The sequence below is a fragment of the Phymastichus coffea genome, unplaced genomic scaffold (genome assembly GCF_024137745.1).
Source record: "Phymastichus coffea isolate CEN01 unplaced genomic scaffold, Cenicafe_Pcof_1.1 PCOF00001, whole genome shotgun sequence".
Taxonomy (NCBI): domain Eukaryota; kingdom Metazoa; phylum Arthropoda; class Insecta; order Hymenoptera; family Eulophidae; genus Phymastichus; species Phymastichus coffea.
This window is the reverse complement of record NW_026706812.1, coordinates 13090421-13111384: the sequence shown is the minus strand read 5'-3', so window position 1 is coordinate 13111384 and position 20964 is coordinate 13090421. Positions and strand designations below refer to the sequence as shown.

Genomic DNA, 20964 nt, shown 5'->3' with positions numbered 1-20964 from the left:
ATAATTAGCTTCATTTTATACGATTTTTTGAAACACTCTCAGGAGGCCGAATGTTTCTTCCTTCATTACAATAACTAATTGGCCTCTGACAGAAAAGTGTTATATAGGTTTTCGTCTAAACTTTACCCCCAGAATCGATTTCCGCATTCAGATTTTGAAAATTATAAATTTTTTTATAATTTGTTTAAATAGTTTGTTATAAACAATTGCAAATGACATAAGAAAAAATATATATATTTTATTTTTCACTTATGCAAAGGATAGCACAGTTTATTTTTTGCTATTCCAGATAGATTTTGCTTGGGACTTGACATGGTCACTTTTTCTCCCCAACATACAATTGTTTATTCCTACGTTACACTAACAAATTGAATTCTGACAAAAAAGTGTTATATAGGTTTTCGTCTTGATTTCACCTCCAGAATCGATTCCCGCATTTAGATTTTGATAATTATGAATTTTTTTGTAATTTGTTTAAATAATTTGTTATAAACAATTGAAAATAACATAAAAAAAAATACGTATATTTTATTTTTCACTTATGCAAAAGATAGCACAGTTTGTTTGTCGCTATCTCAACCAGTCTTAGCGTGGGCTTTAATGGGTTAAAAGATTATACTATATTAAAAATTTAATTTTTTTTCCCTACAATAGTTTTGCAAAACATTTACTCCTTAGAAATATTTGTTTAAAACTTATTAAATCGATTATAAATTTCATTATGGGTAGAAGAAAAAATTCACGTAGTTCAGAGGAAAAGCTAATTTGTCAAGCCCAAAGGCGTTTGAGGAATGCTGAATGTCAGAGAATAAGGCGGCAAGCTGCACGTAACATTATAAATGATGAACATCGAAACGCTGCACCTGTAGTAGATGAAGATTACTTAGGAAAAATGGATATGTTATGTATACATTGTAATGCAAAACATTTCGAATTAGAAAAAGTTGCACATAAAGGTTTGTCTTTCAATGATTGCTGTTCACATGGAGCAGTAGCTCTAAACAGCTGTACTCAAACTTTTCCAGAAGAACTCTCATCTTTATTCAATGGAACTCATTCAAATTCAAAAAATTTTTTTGAAAATATCCGTTATTATAATAATTCACTTTTTTTCGCATCTTTCAATGCTAACTTTGTTAATTTTCAGTCCCAGCGTCTTGGACCGTATTGCTTTAAGATTCACGGTCAAATATATTATCAAATTAATACAACATTGTATCCTTGTGAAAATGAAATGCCTGCATATGGACAACTCTTTTTTGTCGATCCAGAAGAAGCTCTTAATGTTAGACTATCACAAAATCCTCATCTTCAACAAGAAACACTTTCAATGTTAGATGAAATAATAAGAGAAAATAATATTTTTGCTCAGTCTTACGCTATGATGAAACAAGAAATACATGATCAAAAATTACGAATGAATACTACAGATGAACCTGAATTGCAATTATTGTTTTGCCTGAAACCAGGAACTGACCGACGAAGATTTAATTTTCAGCGAACAAATGAAGTTGCTGCTATTTTTTCTACGACCGCAGATGGTGAAATCCCAGAATCTTACGTAACTATTAGAAATAAAAATATTAAAGTATTGCAATATGTTAGTACTATGGATCCAAATGTAGAACCATGGGTATACCCATTATTTTATCCTTACGGATCGCTTGGGTGGCATAGAAATTTAGAGCGTATCAAAATGAATGATAGTGATCCAAGTAGGCGAGTAACTCGAATGGCGTATACTAAATATAAAATCGCTATAAGGTCGGATGAATTTAATCCGATATTGCTAGGTCGTCGATTATTTCAGCAATGGATAGTAGACTCATATGTTAAAGTTGAAAAGGACAGAATTCGATGGTGTAAAGATCATCAAAAAGAAATAAAAGCTGACACATATCAAGGATTACATGATTACTTGCGAAATTCTGCTAATGATGTCGATGGCCACGTAGGAAAAACTGTAATATTACCGTCGACTTTTTTGGGTTCTCCTCGCCATATGCAACAAAGTTATCAAGATGCAATGACTTTAGTTGGTAAAACTGGTAAACCAGATATTTTTCTAACAATGACTTGTAATCCAAAGTGGAAAGAGATTCAAGAGAATCTTTTCCCAGGCCAACAGGCATCTGATAGACCTGATATTGTAGCTCGAGTATTTCATTTAAAAAAGAATCGTTTACTTGATATCGTTACAAGAAAAAAGTTTTTTGGTGAAGTAGCATCTCATGTTTACGTTGTTGAATTTCAAAAACGTGGTCTACCGCACATGCATTTGTTAATAACTTTGAAAACTCCTTATAAAATCACTACGCCTGATATTGTTAATAAGTTTATATCTGCTGAACTTCCTAACAAAGAGAGTGATCCTATTTTATATGACATTATTGTAAAAAGTATGACTCATGGACCTTGCGGTAATTGGTGTATGATTAATAATAAATGTTCAAAAAAATTTCCAAAAGAATTTCAAAATGAAACCATTATGGACGAAAATGGGTATCTTACCAGAGAAGAGATAATGGTATTACTCATGAATTACCGAATGGTCATATCATTGATAATAGATGGGTTGTACCACATTATCGGGAATTATTAAAAATGTTTAACTGTCATATAAATGTAGAAATTGTTTCAAGTATTAAAGCTGTGAAATATTTATATAAATATATTTACAAAGGCCATGACGCTGCTACGGTAACTATTGGAAATGTAAACGAATCTACAAATATCATAAACCACGATGAAATTAATGAGTTTATAGAAACTCGATATGTTGGACCAGTCGAAGCATGTTATCGAATTTTAAGTAAATCTTTACAAGATAAAAGTCATGCTATAGAACGATTACCGGTTCATTTACCAAACCAACAATACGTTATAATTTCCAATGATGCAAATGACTTCGTAACAAATGTTAATGAAACAAGTAGTAAACTACTTGATTATTTCAAATTAAACTTAATTGAAAATAATGCGCGTCAATATTTATATAACGATATTCCATCATTTTTCACTTATAAAAAAGAAAAAACCAATGGCATCACTACGACAAAGTGGGTAACACGCAAAAAACATTTTAACGTCTTCGTCTTTTGATGTTTTCTGTCAGTCCTACACAAATAGAGCTATTTCATTTACGATTATTGTTGTTACATGTAAGAGGAGCAACAAGCTTCGATTCGTTAAAAGCTGTTAATGGTATAGTACAACCTTCGTTTACAGCAGCATGCCTTGAATTGGGATTAATAGAAAACGACGAAGAGTGGAATAAAGCGATGCAAGAAGCAATTATTTGGATGATGCCACGCAGATTCCGGCAATTATTTGTTCGCATCTTAATACACTGTCAACCAATACATCCAGAAGAATTATGGGATAAGTATAAAGATGCATTATCAGAAGATTATTCACGAATAAACGATATTTATGTAAGTTATCAAATGGCATATGCTGATATCAATAATATGTTGAATCATGAAGGCAAAAGTTTATCTGATTTTCCTTCAATGAACCAAACAGTGATTAATCATTTATTACCTGATGGAAGTGATGAATTATTACAAACAGATTTTGAAAAAATTGGTAGACAACAGTATAGATTACTGAACGAACAACAAAAAAAATGTGTTGATGTGGTTTTAAATTTAGTAAACAATCCTGATAGAAATATAAAGAATTGTATATATATTGATGGTCCAGGAGGATCCGGAAAAACGTTTATTTATACGACTATTTACAACATTTTATGCTCGAAAAATATTAAAGTATCAACAATGGCTTTCACTGGAATTGCAGCAATATTACTTCCACAAGGAAAAACAGTGCACAAAACATTTGGTCTCCCTGTTCCTATGTTTAACGATTCATCGTCAAATATTACAGTACAATCTAAAGAAGGTCTTCTATTAAAAGAAACAAAAGTTTTTATTTGGGATGAAGCACCTATGGCTCCGAGATATGCATTGGAAATAATAAATAGAACGCTTCAAAATATTATGAAAAATGATTTACCTTTTGGTGGTAAAATTATGGTTTTAGGCGGCGATTTTAGACAACTTCTTCCAATTAAAATTAATGGAACACGCACCGAAATTTTGAATCTATCTATTAAATATAGTGAATTATGGAATTATTTTGTCAAGTATACCCTTACAATAAATATGAGAGTCTTATCTAATGAAACCGACTTTACTAAATTTCTTTTATTAGTTGGTGATGGAACTTTAAATGACAAACATGATAATTTGATACTACCAGATCATTGTATTCTTGACAAGAATGATGACGTTATTCAGAGCATATTTGGTAGACTTATCGCAGAAAAGAAATATGATAAAATGAGTACATGTGCCATTTTAGCTGCACGTAATGTCGATGTTGATGAATTAAACAAAGCAGTTACTGATTTGCTAGATATAAATACAGAACATATATATACTGCAATTGATAGTACTGAAAATTGTGACAGTGGTGAATTTGCTGAAATAGTTTTACCTGAATATTTAAATACTCTGAATCCTTCCAGTTTACCTCCGTATGAATTACGATTGAGGGAAAACTCGATTGTAATGCTTATTAGAAATATAAGTGTTCATGAAGGTTTATGCAATGGTACACGTTTACGGGTATTAGATTTTTCTAATCATCTATTGAAATGCCGAGTTTTAACGGTAGATAAGAAAAATAATATTGTATTTTAAATCGGATTTCGTTATTTTGCACAAATGAGTATCCACTTTCTTTCAAAAGACGCCAATTTCCAGTAAAGCTAGCGTTTGCAATGACAATTAATAAAGCGCAAGGTCAAACATTTGATAACATCGCTATCGATCTTCGTAGGGATGTTTTCAATCATGGTCAATTGTATGTCGTAATGTCTAGAGTACGATCGTGGAATACTCTGAAAATTTATCTCGGTAGCCATCAACAAAACAGTCACACGGTTAAAAATTATGTTTACAAGGAGTTATACTTATAGCCATAAAAAATAAATTTTTATAACATAATAATTATGTTACAAAATGATAAATGATAATAATTTACGGCGCGCGTAGCGCGCTATATGATCCTACTATTCAATAAAACGAATATAAAATAATACATAGTAAATTTTACGAATTTCAGAAGTAAATTTACGATATCACAGAATTTATATCAACAGAAATGAATTCCTCTCGTTGCGAGGTATCAAATTAAAAAAAAAAAAAACATAAATTTATCTCAACTAGTTCCCGAGTAATAAGTTATTAAAGTCGCGCATTAAATTTGAACGTCCAAGTCGACTTTCACTCGGACTCGCAGCAGCTTCCCCCACCCTGCCGCCACGCAGCTGCGCAACGAAAGCATCCGTGTTCCGCCGATGTTAATTAATTTTTTTTTTCAACTTACCTTTACATCGTACATACGATCTTTGGAGTAATGATATTGGAAAAGCTACCGATCATAGTTATATTTTTTGTTTCTCGCTAAATACTAAAATTGTTGAATAGCTGGTTATAATGTTTATCGGGCCGTAGCTCCTTCAATTTTCAAGATAATTGAAATTTTTTTTTTTTTAATGAAAGCTCTTTGAATTTGCCATCAACGTGTGTAATCAAAAGTTTAAAATAAAAGTTGCAAACAGTGTAAATTGCATTTTGCAACTAAGGACATTCAAACAAAAAATTCTCTTAGTCGCAAAATTGCATTTTTTGCCAAGTAATAACGGTTTTCCATATATCATAACGAAATCTACCTATGAAAAAATCACCGTCACGACGAATTCAACTCAGGTTTGTACAGAGTGAACTTTCGTTAATTTGTTTATAACGCTATTAGTCGTAAACTATTTCACTTACCGAGTACAGATTTCGCACACGTGTTCTCTAGTTAGAAGAGAGTAATTTATGTCAATTACGAGGCGTTACAATACAAATATAATCGTCTCTCGATAGTTTATTTATAATTAATTATTGATTGGTTTTTTGCGTGTAATTTTCCAACAAATTGATTGTTTTTTTCGTGCAACAGCTATTTCTGTTCGGTATTTCAAGACAAACAAAAAAGTATAAAGGTTTTTTCCTGTAGAATCAGTAGCTTCGAAGTTATTAGCAAATAACCTGAAATTTCACAAAAATTCGTCAAATTAACGGGCTTTAAACAATGAACACATTCTACGAATTACCAAGAATTTTTTTTGGTTATTGTACATACTATGTACGACCCACACACAAAGTTCCAGCCTGCCCCGAGCCAACATTGCGTTCGAGTCTATAACGCCTGGACTATTAGTTAAATGCCCTTCTGCGCATTTTACACACTTTGCACTTTTAAAACAATAAGTTTTTGTGTGGCCGAATTCTTGGCATTTTAAGCACTGAGGGATTTCTCTTTTTGCGTGAGGTGGTTCGAATTTTACAACTGTGTTTAACAGATGATTCAGGTTATAAATTTCGAAGTTGTTGGGTTTTGTTTCTATTTCAACTGAAAACAGCGGTAATGGAGCTTTTGTAGTGCGGTGGCGGATGTTGAAAATACTATTAACTTTGTGACCATGTTCTTCTATTGCACTTTTTAAATCGTTGATGTCTACCGATGGATGTATGCTTCGAAGGATAACTTTGAGTCCCTTATCTTGTTTACGTTGATACATATAAAATTGTGTGTTTTTTTGTTTCAATTCTGTCACTGTAGGAAGATATTTGTCCGGCTGACTAAGTTGGATTTTTACTTTGTCTTGTCCTACTATCTTTATGGTGTATCCATCTTTGGCTATTTTGTCTAGTAGTTCTTCAAGTGGGCGAATATTTCCTACGTTATTTATAAAAATTGGTGGAGGTTTAGTGACCGGTGGGATCACTTCTCCTGTAGTGTTAGGGGAACTATTTTCTTGTTCTTGTAATGGAGCAAATTTGTTAGTTGTAATCGTTGGTGGAGCACTGAGCCAGTAGTCGCTTATGCACTTTTGCTTGCTCGCCCTACTGATGGATTTAGCTAGTTCTGGAACTATGTACCCTTTTGTTTTTTATAGTAGACCAATTTTCTGTATTTTTTTGCACCGGCATTTACGTCGTTTTGCACCGAGATGGACTTAACGTCCTTTGAGGGAGTTGCCATTTCAGGCGCTTCAAGTAATCTCGACCGTTGCGCACTATGCTTCACTGTATTTCGCAACCTTGCTGAGCGTTTGTAAATACGTCTACACTGGTTGAGCGATCGGACCGAACTGAACTTACATCTAATGATATTAAAACGTGATTGATTGGCATAATAATGATTTGACTCAAACCGACACATCTATAGCAAAATACTATGGATTACTAAAAATACATAAAGAAAATGTGCCGCTACGACCAGTAATTTCATCATTTAATAAGCCTACTCATAAATTAGCAAAACTCCTAAATAATGCTCTTAAAACAGATTTAAATAAACCTAACTCTCACATTTTAAACAGTGGACAGTCAAAATAGAAATTAAAACATATTTTTATTCCAAACGATCACGTTTTAATATCATTAGATGTAGGTTCCTTATTCACGAACATATCTTGTGATTTAGTCTTGGAGGGATTGGACAAAGTTTATGAACAAATTAAAAATTGTGAGATTCCAATGGAAGAGATTCGGAGAGGTATAAAATTTTTATTTAATAACACGTATTTTGTGTTTAACAAAATTTATTATAAACAAATATTTGGAAGCCCGATGGGCTCTCCTATCTCTCCTTTATTGGCTGATATTGTAATGGAAGACTTGTTAGAGAAACACTGCCTGAACGTGTGTGGAATAAATATCAAATTAATCCTGTTTTCTACTATAGGTATGTTGATGATACTTTGATATTCGTTCCGAAAGTTAAAATTGATTTAGTTGTCGAGACGTTCAATTTTTATCATAATAGACTACAATTTACGTTTGAAATTGAAATGAATAATTTTATTCCATTTCTCGGCTTAAAATTGATCAGAAATAATAATAAATTAGAATTTGACTGGTTTAGAAAAACAACACAAACTGATAGAATTTTAAATTTTAACTCGGAACGTACAATTCATCAAAAAGTTAATATAGTTTCAAATTTAGTTGATCAGGTGTTTTTACTTGCTGAAAAAAAATTTCATTCACGCAATTTAAAAATAGTTACTAATATCCTGAAAAAGAATATTTATCCATTTGGATTTTACAAAAAACACATACACAAGCAGATTAACAAATATAAAAAAGGGAAGAATGATTCTAAAAAATCAATAAATCAAAAACTACCTACAGTCGCTATTCCAAATAATTGCAACGTCATTAAAAAATGTTCTTCTGTGTTAAAAAAACATGATATTACTCCAATATCTTTATTACAAAAACCATTACAAGAGTTCATACGTTTAGAGAAAAAAAAGACTAATCTGATTTATTAGATAATACTGGTATTGTCTACAGTTTTAACTGCAAACAATGTTCAGCTGTCTACATAGGTGAAAGTAAGCGATCCTTAAAAATTAAATTAAATGAACACAAAAAAAACATTGACTCGGATACAGTAGTAGCAACACATAGAAGAACTCTCTCACACGAATTTGACTAGGACAAAGCTAAAATATTGGATTATGAAAAGAATTACAAGAAATGCAGAATATCCGATATGTTGCACATCGGCTTACAAAACAACACTTTAAATAGAAAAGAGGATATACAGTATCTTAGTCACATATATAAGTCTTTATTAAGATCGATGAGGAAGGGATGATAGATGAAGAATATATATATATATATGTGTGTGTGTGTTGAAATACTTGATTTCTTACTGTATTGTAACGTGACTGGCTACGAGTTGTTCGTTTTAGCCTATAATAATTTTACTACGAGAGAAATCAGGTACATACATATACATATAAGTTGGCTTTAAAATTACACTTGCAACTTTATTGTTAATAATTTGTTGTTTTTCTGTTAATAAAGCCTGAAAAAGTCAGCAAATGCGCTGACAAAACGTTGCTGAATATAATTAAAATTAAGTGAATTTCTGTCTCTCACTATTTCCCTTCTTGTCATTATTACAAAATTTATCATTGAAGATGAGATATGATTTGTTTGTTTGTTTTTCAAATTTTGCACAATATTAGAAAGTTTTTCAACTTTACTAACACATTTATGTAAAACTCCTCTATTTATTCGAGAAAAGCACTTTGCACACTTTTTTTCCACAGATTTTTCCTTTTTCTTTGCTTTTTGCACTTTTGTATGTTTTCGATTTATGATTGTTTCACAAAGAAAACAGTTGCATGTACCATCACTTGATCTTGTAGAACGAAAATTAAATTTCGAGTGGTCTGGAAGAATAATCTTTGGAGATGGATTCGGCGGAAATAATAATGTGTAAGCTGGAGGCTGAGAAAATACGTTAATATTTATTAATCTTAAACCTACACGCAATATTTGGCTACAATTTGGTGAGCAAGCTCGAGACATGTGCGCGCGCTCGAGACCTTGTCGTATTGTACAAGAGAGAGGAAGTTCCGTGGCGTCAACGACTGCTTGCGCCGGTGCTGCCGCGGAGCGGAGACGACGCGTGGCGACTCGGCCTCCACAAATCTTTCCATCTTTATAATTGTTTCTGTAACATGTCGAGCAAACAACTACGGTTTACTATTGATCAGAATTATCAAAATTTATATCAACTTGTTGGACAACTACAGTCCAACAAGTTGATATAAATTTTGATAATTCTGATCAATAGTGACAAGGTGTGCAATATTTGCTGTCAAGGTGGTCTTGTAATTCCAAGCGGGGCAGGATCAAGAATAATCATAATGTATTTTAGGAGCAAAAATGGTTTTCTGAAAGAAGGTTTAAGTTGTTTTATTGGCAAAAATAATACAACAGATCACCACAATAAAATAAATGCACCAAACGTAAATATCGTTATGAATCAAGCGCTATATAACACCATGATTCACTTAAATTTTAAAAATTCAAGAAAAAGATGGTGCAAATAAGATACTATCAATTGCATAGAAAATCAATCAACGTCATCACCACCAGAATAGGAATCATTTAAAAAAGCTACAAAACGAGTGTTATTAAATTGGTGTAAACATAAAGATTTATTTATTAAAAATGATTATCAAAAAAGTGAGGAACCATATTAAAATTCTTTGGCTGTTCGTTGTTCACTGTGAAATTAATCTGATAGAACTTGTATAGGCCTATGCAAAGAGTGAAGTTGCCAGTGAAAACTGTGTCTTCAAACTATGGAATCAGTACCGTCTGATCTATAAGAAAATTGTGTAAGGTATGCAATGAAGTTTAAAAACATGCACATAAATCCAGAGTCGAGCTTATCAAACTCAATTCAATCATTTATTCTTCAAATAGATAATCAAGATGACGAACAAAGTAACGTAGACAGTGATGAAATCGAAAATAGAGATTCATGAGAAACTTCGATACGTTAATAAAAAAATTGAAAAATGTAAGTTTATTATAGGTGTACTGTATTTATGTATTAATTACTATAGTAAATATCAATTAATTGTAAAGATAGTTAAGACTTTTATTTGAAACTTCTTCACCGAAGATTAATACCATACCTTGCAAAATAAGAAAACTTGTTTTTGCTAACTTTTATCCCTCGTTTTCTATAATTTGGTGTAACTTGATGTAATATTAACTTTTACATAATCAATTTTTATGTAAAATTTTTATTAATTTAAAAACATTTTAATATTGGTCAGTATTTTTGTACAATATTTTAAAATTTATCCTGCATAATTTATTTAATTTACGGTATGTATATCATTCGCTTTGCAGTATATATAATAAAATATTAAACGATTAATTTGTATCGTAATTAAATGAAATGGAATTATAGAGCAAAGAAATGAGAGCGTGACACCCAATCCCTATAAATAAAAACTATCTCCACTCAATTTATTTTTGACAACGTTTCACTGGTTTGTCTTTCAGCCTCATCAGGTCCTTTATTTAAAAAATGTATAGATCAATCCGTTGTACAAACATGATGACAATTTTACAATAAAAATAGTATCAAATCGAACAACAAAAAAACACATACCAACGCAACTGAAGAATTTTTCAAGATTATATTATCGACTGCTATGAGTTAACTAAAAATTTATTGTAAATTTTGTTACAAAAATAAACAATATAGTCATTATTATAAATCTCATTTATTACTTCTACAAAAAATGTAACATTTAAATATAGTTTAGAGGCGCTTACATTTAAAACATATATAATTCTTATGTAAGAAAACTATATATCTATTTAAGTACTATTGTTTTTATAACATATCTCATATGTAGCTAAAATAAAGCCTAAAGAAAATAAAATACACATACAGAAAACGCAATAAAAATTACGAGCGAGAAATTACATGACACAAGTCAAACTGAGAAACAATAAGAAAAACACGAGTACAAAACAAAATTAATCCTATTAATATATGGATTTATTAGCAAAGCTGATTTTTAATGAAACAAGGATAAGAAAATATTAGATAAAACAATATCTCATGAAGTTGGATAACCAATAACAATAAATCTAATTAAGAAGTTGAAAAATACTATTGCATTGTTTACTGAGATATTGAGTATCCTCTTGTCTATTAATAGTATTAGTGTATGTATTAATAAATATAATTTTGGAAATTAATCTTCTAATCTTACTAATCTCTGTAAATATCCGGTTGTTTATATAGGGCAAACAAAAAGAAAACTCAAACAATGAATTAAAGAACATGAAAATACTCCAATAGACAGATTACTGCCGAAATCTAAAAATCTTACTGAAAATCTGACACACCGTTTTGATTTTAATAATGCTCGAATTTTAGACAAAGAGATTAGTAAGAATAAAAAATTAATTTCCGAAACGATATTAATTAATACATACAGTAATACTGTTAACATACAAGAGAATACTCAATATCACAGTAAACAATACAATAGCATTTTTAAACTTCTTAAATAGATTTATTGGTTATCCAACTTCATAAGCTATTGTTTCATCTAATATTTTCGTATCCTTGTTTCATTAAAAATGAGCTTTGCTAATAAATCCATATATTAATAAGATTAATTTTGTTTTGTACTCGTGTTTTTCTCATTGTTTCTCAGTTTGACTTGTAACGAGTAACTTCTCGTTTATATTTTGTATTGTTTTTTGACTGCTATGAGCTATACAGGGTGTCCCATTTTAAAGGAACCACCCCGAAATTTTCGACGGTTGGCGTTGTACAAAAATATTGTTCAGACAACAGTTGTTTGGGACAAAGGGGGCAACCTTTCTGTGAAATCCGATTTGACCTTGAGATTCATTTTCAAGCTCATTTGAAGGTCAAAGTTTTTTTTGAATAGGAACCTATATTTTTGATCCGGGATTCGGAATAAGCGGAAAATTCTACGTTTAGATAACGTATTATGTGTGGGGTGCAGTTAACCCCCCCCCCCCCGCCTAAGGTCATGTAGGGGTCAAATTTATGATTTTCTTCATCTATGCACAGGGATGATCGGGCAAGAGTAAGGTTAATTGTAATAACCCAATAACTCGATAATTCAAATAACCCAATAATCCAATAACCCGATAACCCCAATAATTCAACAACCCCAATATCCCCAAAAAATTGTAAGGTCAAACAACAGTGACCTTGAGCTTAAACTTCAGGTTGATTTTCAAAGTCGACTTCATGTATTCAAAGCCTTCATGATAAGTGTCATTTTCCATTTTGTGGGATAACATGTTATTTCCATTCTTTTTTCTGGTGTGATTCCGGACAAGCCTACAAAGTTTCAACTAAATTGTTTAATAACACTTTTTTAGTATTGTTTATGACAATAGTGATTCGCGAACAGTCCTTCTCAGAATAGTTCAAGTGTAATTTTCTTAGTCGACTTAAAAGGAGGGAATATGCCGGATTTTTCGAGAAACGAAATTGTTGATATTCTGTTGTCTCTCGGGGCATGTCAAGGCCGATATCGTGCTGCGGCAAGGTATTACCGCCAAAATTACCCAGGGAGGCTTCACTACCCGAACCACGTGAGAATCCGAATCATTGAGTAAAGAGAGAGACGTCGACCCCGAATATGCAGAAATCGTCGTCGCATTATGATGCCGAACAACGATGATCCGCGAATTCTCGTCGTTTTGGCAATGGTTGATTTGGATCATCATATCTCGTGGCGTGAAATTCAGAGACGTACTGGAATCCCAAGATCAACAGCCGCTAGATTTTTGCGGCTGTACAGATTTCATCCGTATCACATAACTTTGATGCCAGATGATCTCCGCCGCAGACTCGAATTCTGCAATTGGGCACAAGCAAGGATTCGTGAAGATCCTGAATTTTTCAGATACGTCATGTTTTCGGACGAAGCTACATTTCATGGTAATGGGCAACTCAATCGCCATAATAGTCATTATTGGTCTATCCAGAACCCTCATTGGATACGTCATATTAATAATCAGCATAGATGGAGCCTCGTAGTTTGGTGCGGTATACTAAATGGTTATCTGATAGGACCTTATTTTTTCGATGGGAATGTCAACGGCGCAGCATATCTTGATTTTCTGCAGAATGAATTACCAGAATTATTGGAAGATGTGGACTTGGAAACCAGAAGACGATTATGGCTTCAACAGGATGGTACACCGTGTCATCGCTCACTAATGGTTCGTCACTTCTTGAACCAACGATACCGAAGACGATGGATAGGCATGGACATTACTGAGTGGTGTCCAAGATCACCAGATCTGACAAGTCCAGATTTCTTTTTATGGGGCTATTTGAATAATGTTGTTTATGCACAGCAACCAACAACATGGCAAGATATGATGCAACGCATCATACAAGCTTGCAGAGCTATTTCGCGTCACGTTTTGATGTCCACAGTTGAAAATTTTGAACGTAGAATTCAACACTGCATAAATTTGAACGGGGGTATTTTTGAACATCTTATGAGATAAATGTTTGTGTTACAATTTTGACCATAACTCTATCTGTAGTCAACGTCTTGTCTTGATCGGCTGAGCATTCCTACCTTGCCTTCATTAGCTGGGTAATCAATACCTTGCCTTCATTGGCTGGGTAATCAATACCTTGCCTTCATTGGCTGGGTAATCAATACCTTACCTTCATTTGCTGGGTAATCAATACCTTGCCTTCATTGGCTGGGTAGTCGATACCTTACCTTCATTGGCTTGGTAATCAATACCTTGCCTTCACTGGCTGGGTAATCAATACCTTATTAACCTCACCCTTGCCTCGGTGGGCTGGGGGGGGGGTGAACCGCTTCCCCAACATAAAACTTTATCTAAACGTAGAATTTTCCGCTCTTTTCGAATCCGGGATAAAAAATGGGGGTCCTTATTCAAAATATCTCTTGGGTATTGGGTTATTGGGGATATATTGTGGTTATCGAGTTATTGGGTTTTGCAGTTATTGGGTTATTACAATTAACCTTACCCATGCCCGATCATCCCTGTGCATAGATGAAGAAAATCATAAATTTGACCCCTACATGACCTTAGGCGAGGGGGGGAGGGGTTAACCGCACCCCACACATAATACATTATCTAAACGTAGAATTTTCCGCTCTTTCCGAATCCGGGATAAAAAATATGGGTTCCTATTCAAAAATGACTTTGACCTTCAAATGACCTTGAAAATAAATCTCAAGGTCAAATTGGATTTCACAGAAAGGTTGCCCCCATTGTTCCAAACAACTGTTGTCTGAACAATTTTTTTGTACAACGCCAACCGTCGAAAATTTCGGGGTGGTTCCTTTAAAATGGGACACCCTGTATTATGAGTAGTAACTTAACTATATTGTTTATTTTGTTTAACAAAATTTACAATAAATTTTTTGTTGACTCATAACAATCGATAATGTAATCTTGAAAAATACTTCAATTGCGTTGCTATGTGTTTTTTGTTATTCGATTTGATACCATTATTATTGTAAAATTGTCATGATATTTGTACAACAAATTTATCTATATATTTTATAAATAAAGGATCTGATGAGGCTCGAGGACAAACTAGCAAAACGTTGTCAAAAATAAATTGAGTGGAGATAGTTTTTATTTATAGGGATTGGGTGTCACTCTCTCATTTCTTTGTTCTATAATTTCACAAAATTTAATATGATTGAGAGCAATAATATGGTTAATTAATTATCTATACGTTACATCTTACGACGTCTCCCAAATTCCTTTATAAAAGTTTAAAACTCAAGCTCTTAAAGAAACTCAAATTCTGTGTACATCAGCAAAAGTCATTGCACTCTCATGAACTCTCAGACAGGTGATAAACTAAAAAGTCTTAGTCTGCAAATTGCGATGAAGTAAGCAAAACCTACTTAAAATTGCAAATATCGGAAATTTATCGAAATTCGGCAGCTATAAAAGCCTGTAAAGCGTACCAGTAAGTAGTTCGTAAGAGTTCAAATTAAAACCTGCATCTCAGACCTCCGTTTCAAATCTGGTTTAATCTTGGCTATTTCGATTGACTTATAACCCTTAGGTTACGGATTTTTTTTTTAATTTGGCACAATTGTTGTACACATGAAAGTGAGATTTTTCCCAAATTTTGATAACAATACATCAATTATATCAAAAGTTTTAATAATTATTTATTATTAATTAATATATTATTATTAATTATTAATTATTTATTGTTAATCAATTAAAGAAAAATGATAAAAAATTTTCAAACGGCTATATTTTAAAAACTAATAAAGATACCGAAGTCGGATTTTTTCCAAAATACTTATAATACCTTGAGCTTTCGAAACAATTACAACAATAAACATAAAACAATTTTTTTCGAAAGTTATTAACTTTTTGTTTAAACAATTGCTAATATCTCAAAAAGTATATTTTTGTTGTTGAAAAATTCTTGCTCCGGCGTGTTCCTGAGGATTTTTGCTATCGAAATCAATCATAAAATTCAAGGGCCCGACATATCGGAAGGCGTAGCCCTAATCAAAAGAAGATGCCGTCGCAACGGCAGCGGGACGTCTTCGTGGTCTTACGCCTTATGTGAGCTGTGATCATAAGAGCTGGACGAACACTTGTCAGAGTTCAACTTCGCCTTGAACTCGGCAACTCATAGTGCCACTGGATATAGTCCTGCAATGCTCATGTTTGGGCGTCAGCCGGTACCTTCTTTGACGTTCAGAAGAACCCAAGATCAACAGGTCCTTGAGTGTTCGGAGGGTCAAGCTGAAGTAGAATGGGCTGAACATATGGAGATGCTCCCTAATCTATGGGAGCGGGGCAACTCCAAATTAAAGGAGGAAGCTGCGCGTCAGGCGGCTTATTATGACCGGAAAGACGGCAACCCGAGTTTCAGGTCGGAGATTGGGTCTGGAAGAGGAATAAGATTCTCTCTTCGGCTGCCCAAGGCATTTTAGCCAAATTGGCGCCAAAATACGCCGGTCTGTACGTGATTGAAGAGGTTTATGGTTGCAACACATACAGACTGGGCAATCAGCTGGAGATCCTACCCGAGCTCTTCCATGCCAAAGACCTTAAGCCGTACTACGGTTCAGGGGATGAAGAGGAAAGCGAGAAAGTCATCGATTCTAGCGAGTCGCAAAAGGAACAGCCGTTGGAGGCGAACGAATCCGCGAACGCGTACGACGATCCGAGGGGGGATTTATAGAATAGCGCACGTATCGAATTAGCAGCCCCCACGACCGTAGATAATGATCCCACCGAGACGTCGGATTTGCCGGTATCTGCCCCAACTAAGAGAGGTCGAGGTCGATCTCGATAGGTCCCAGAGACAGTCACTGGTCAAACAAGAGGCAACAACTCTCCCTTAAAGGAATCTAGAGGGAGAGGTAGGCCTCGAAAGGCCATACCCGTCGTGTAATGGACGGTTGGGCCGATAAACCCAAACGGTAACCGACAAGGGCTAGGACGTTCCCGCAAGGAATAGCGAGGGAACGCATAACTCGGTGGGATGCGGCATTTGATAGGGTTTTTCTTCGCGCAGGGAGTTTCTTCCAAGATTTTTTTTGTTTTGGATGTTAAAGATGGTCCGGAGAATCTTCGTGAAGGAAGAGACCTTCGAGGTGGTCACACAGATGTTGTTAGATCTGCAGCTGGGCTCTGATGCGACGCAGTTAATAGAAGATCTGCGGCGCTTCGTCAAGGTCCAGTTGGAGGGGACCACCCGAAGGGGGCGCCACAACGCATCGGTGACGGACATTCTCCGGGACGCATCGCGGGTCGCCCCGAAGAAGGCTTCCAGGAACGCTTCGACTCTCAGAGAAGTCTCAGAACAGAACTCTCAGTGCTGACTCTCAAGTCCGGCGTACCCCAGACGTCGGACAGTGCGAGTCAGTGCCCAGAACCCAGGGAAACCTGTGGGGCATAGCACGGGATCTGCAACCACCCCCGTCTCCCGGAGCAGTACTCTCTTTCTCGACTTCATACACGTACATCTGGGGATAAACGAGGTGGAGGATCTCCAGTCTCAGGTGCAGGAGCACCTGAGATGCTTTCTGAACCGCCAGGGCGCAGAAGAGCTACTCGGGACGTGGGCAGAGGTGGTTCAATGCCAGAGGGCCTATGGAGAGGCTCTGCTTCGGGTAGAACAACGAAATGAGTCTCCCGCAGCGCTCCCGGCGCCGGATCAGGAGAAAAGAGCCCCAGGAGCTACTGGCGCTGGGCCGATGCTCACGGTCCATGTGGACGAGCGTGTGGCTTCTGACACCACAATCGTGGTCAGATGGACGTGTAACCGCCACGGTGGGAGGCGTCACCATCGCCGCCTCCCAGGGAGTCAGCGCCCAGCAGTCCCTTCGGTCCGCTGAGCAGGTCACACAAGATCGGAAGGCTGCTATATACGAGGTGTGTTCAAAAAGTAAGGTGACTTTTGATATTTTACGGGCAACGTATTTTCGATTATCGATTTTTTTGTTTTGTTATGTTGGTACACTCTTCCCGAACATCTGTACCAAGTTTCAAGTGTATAGCATTTTTTGTTTGGTTGTGAGAGGCGTAAAGGTTATAAGTGTTTTGCGTGCTCGGCGATTTCTTGCTATCGAAAAATATGGATCAAAGGATTTGCATCAAATTTTGTGTATAAAATAAAATAAAGTGCTCCGAAACACTTGAAATGTTGACGGTGGCATACGGTGAAACTGTTCTGAGTAAAAAAAATATTTACAAGTGGTACAAATTCTTCCAAGATGGCCGGGAAGATGCCAATGACGAGCCTTGCTCTGGACGCCCAAGCACGTCAACAACTGATGAAAACGTTCAAGCAGTGAAGAAAATTGTTCTGGAAAATTGTCGAATCACTATCAGAGAAGTTGCTGAGGATGTTGGTATATCGCTTAGCTCGTGCCATGAAATTTTTTCTAACGTTTTGGGCATGAGACGTGTATCAGCGAAGTTTGTTCCGAAATTGCTAAATTTTGACCAAAAGAACCGTCGCATGAGCATCGCTCAAGAACTGTTGAATGACGTCAACGACGACCCAGATTTACTCAAAAGGGTCATAACTGGTGACGAATCATGGGTATATGGTTATGATATCGAAACCAAAGTCCAATCGTCCCAATGGAAGAGCCCAGATGAGCCAAGACCGAAAAAAGCACACCAAGTTCGATCAAATGTCAAAGTTTTGCTCACTGTTTTCTTCGATTACCATGGCGTGGTGCATCAGGAGTTCTTACCATATGAACGTACGGTCAATAAACAGTATTATCTTGAAGTTATGCGCCGTTTGCGAGAAGCAATACGAAGAAAACGCCCAGAATTGTGGAAAAACCATTCATGGCTTTTGCATCACGATAATGCCCCTGCTTACTCATCTTTGCTTGTGAGAGATTTTTTGGCCAAAAACAACACCACAATCATGCCTCAGCCACCATATTCACCGGATTTGGCCCCATGTGACTTTTCCTTGTTCCTAAAACTAAAGAGACCTATGAAAGGACGGAGATTTGCAACGATTGAAGAGATAAAGACTGCATCGCTGAAAGAGCTCAAGGTTATACCGAAAAGTGCTTATGAGAAGTGTTTTGAGGATTGGAAAAACCATTGGCATAAGTGTATTGTATCTGAAGGGGATTACTTTGAAGGGGACAACATAAATATTGATAAATAAATAAATATTTTTTCTTAAAAATACAAAGTCACCTTACATTTTGAACACACCTCGTATGCAGGGAGCCCGAGGAGACCAATTCCCAGCGGTGCCCGAAGAAAGCTACACACTGGTGCTATTGGAGAGTGAGGTAGCACAGCTGATCAAGTGAAGGAGCATCGACAGTTGATTTCCTTCATCAACAATTACGGCTGATCACCGTAATTGCACCGCAGAATAAGTGCACCTCCCTTTATTGTTGTGTGACAAAATACGTTCGAAAGTATTTTGTCAATTGCGATCTTAAATTTTGTATTCGCGCCGAGCGTTAGTTTTTGCGGAAATTGTCAAATTCTCTCTCTCTCTCTCTCTCTCTCTCTCTCACTTAATTATAAGTTATAATTGTAAATCCTATCGCGTGCGTTAGTCTTTCGGCCCATAAAAGACTGTAGTTTTTATTGATTAAACTTAGTTAATTTTATTTGCCGATTACGTCATTTCATTTCCTATTAGCTTAAGCGATTTATAAAGGCTTAGGTTTTAATCCGATTTCATCTAGAGGATTAAACGGATCAGGCATAAAATCAGTCACACCTAAAATAGATCGAGAGTCACAAGTCAAGTGAGTTAAGGTGAGTTCAACTCAGTTGGAAAGAAGACACCGAAACGAAATCATCTGACATAAAGGCGAATACACGTATAATTATACATGTTTAACGGAGCGACGGTTAGCTCTGCATCGTAGGAGTTTGTGCTTAAATAAATTTCTCATTTTTATTAGATAACCTCTCCCGTTACAGAACGTAATACGTTATGTTTTGAAATGATCAATACAAATCATTAATTTTATAACCATCTGTAATACTGAAATTAAAATCTTGTTAAAATTTAGTAGAAAGTAAAAGAAAATGCATAGAATAAAATAGAGAATATATATTTATCTTTTCTACATTGGAAATTAAGATGTATGCAAACAACGGAAATTAATTATTATAATATTAAACCAGACAAAATATTCACGGATGTTTTTTATCGAGGCAACAAAAAGTGCACGGTGTTAAATGTAATACTCATTGAATATGTAAGTTTAGTGTTGTATAATAGGATAATAGCTTTATTGATCTTAGGTTGAATTAATTTTTTGAATAATTTTTCCGATATATTCTGAAATGAGTAAAAGTTCATCAGTTTTCGTGAAAAAATGGGTGTAAGTTTTATTTTTATTCATCAATGACTATTGATGCATGTAGTCTATTTTAAACAGCACAACTTATTCGTACCTATTAGAATCTCCAAGTTGGCATATAAAAGATTCAAATAATGCAATAAATAACAGAAAAACACGGAAGAAAGAGCGCGCGAATCACGCTAATTAACACTAGTTAAAAAAAATGGCATTATTTATTATTTATGTGCATTATTTGCGGAGACATGAAAAAATTTCGTTGGGTTTCAATTTCTTCACAAAAAGTATTTGAAATGACTACTACCGATGAAGATAAGCTACTGTTGGTATTACATTACGCTCTAGAATGTTTTGTGTTTATATTATAACAACTCAAACATACCAAGCGCAACTTCTATTGAAATTAATTTAAAATTTTATCAGATTGGCATTTAAATTTTTATAAAATTTATTCATAAAATGATTGAAAATTATGTTTAATCATTTTAATAATTTGTATCAAATCCGACGTCAATCGAATAAACCACCGAAGTGATAATTTTTTTTAAGATTATTGTTTATAAATTTATTTGTATGTTGTATTTGTTTTTTTTTCAAGATTCCACAATTGTATTGAGGAAGCTTCAAACTACAGGCTGAATTTTTTTTGCGAAGTTCTATTAAAATTTCGTATT

The 20964-nt window shown here is 34.7% G+C and overlaps 1 protein-coding gene across 5 annotated transcripts in view; it reads right to left on the bottom strand.

Moving 5' to 3' along the window:
* The window catches only part of LOC131673846 (serine/threonine-protein kinase BRSK2), a 175079-nt gene that overhangs the window by 57609 nt on the left and 96506 nt on the right, over window positions 1-20964 (bottom strand). The window lies entirely within an intron of this gene.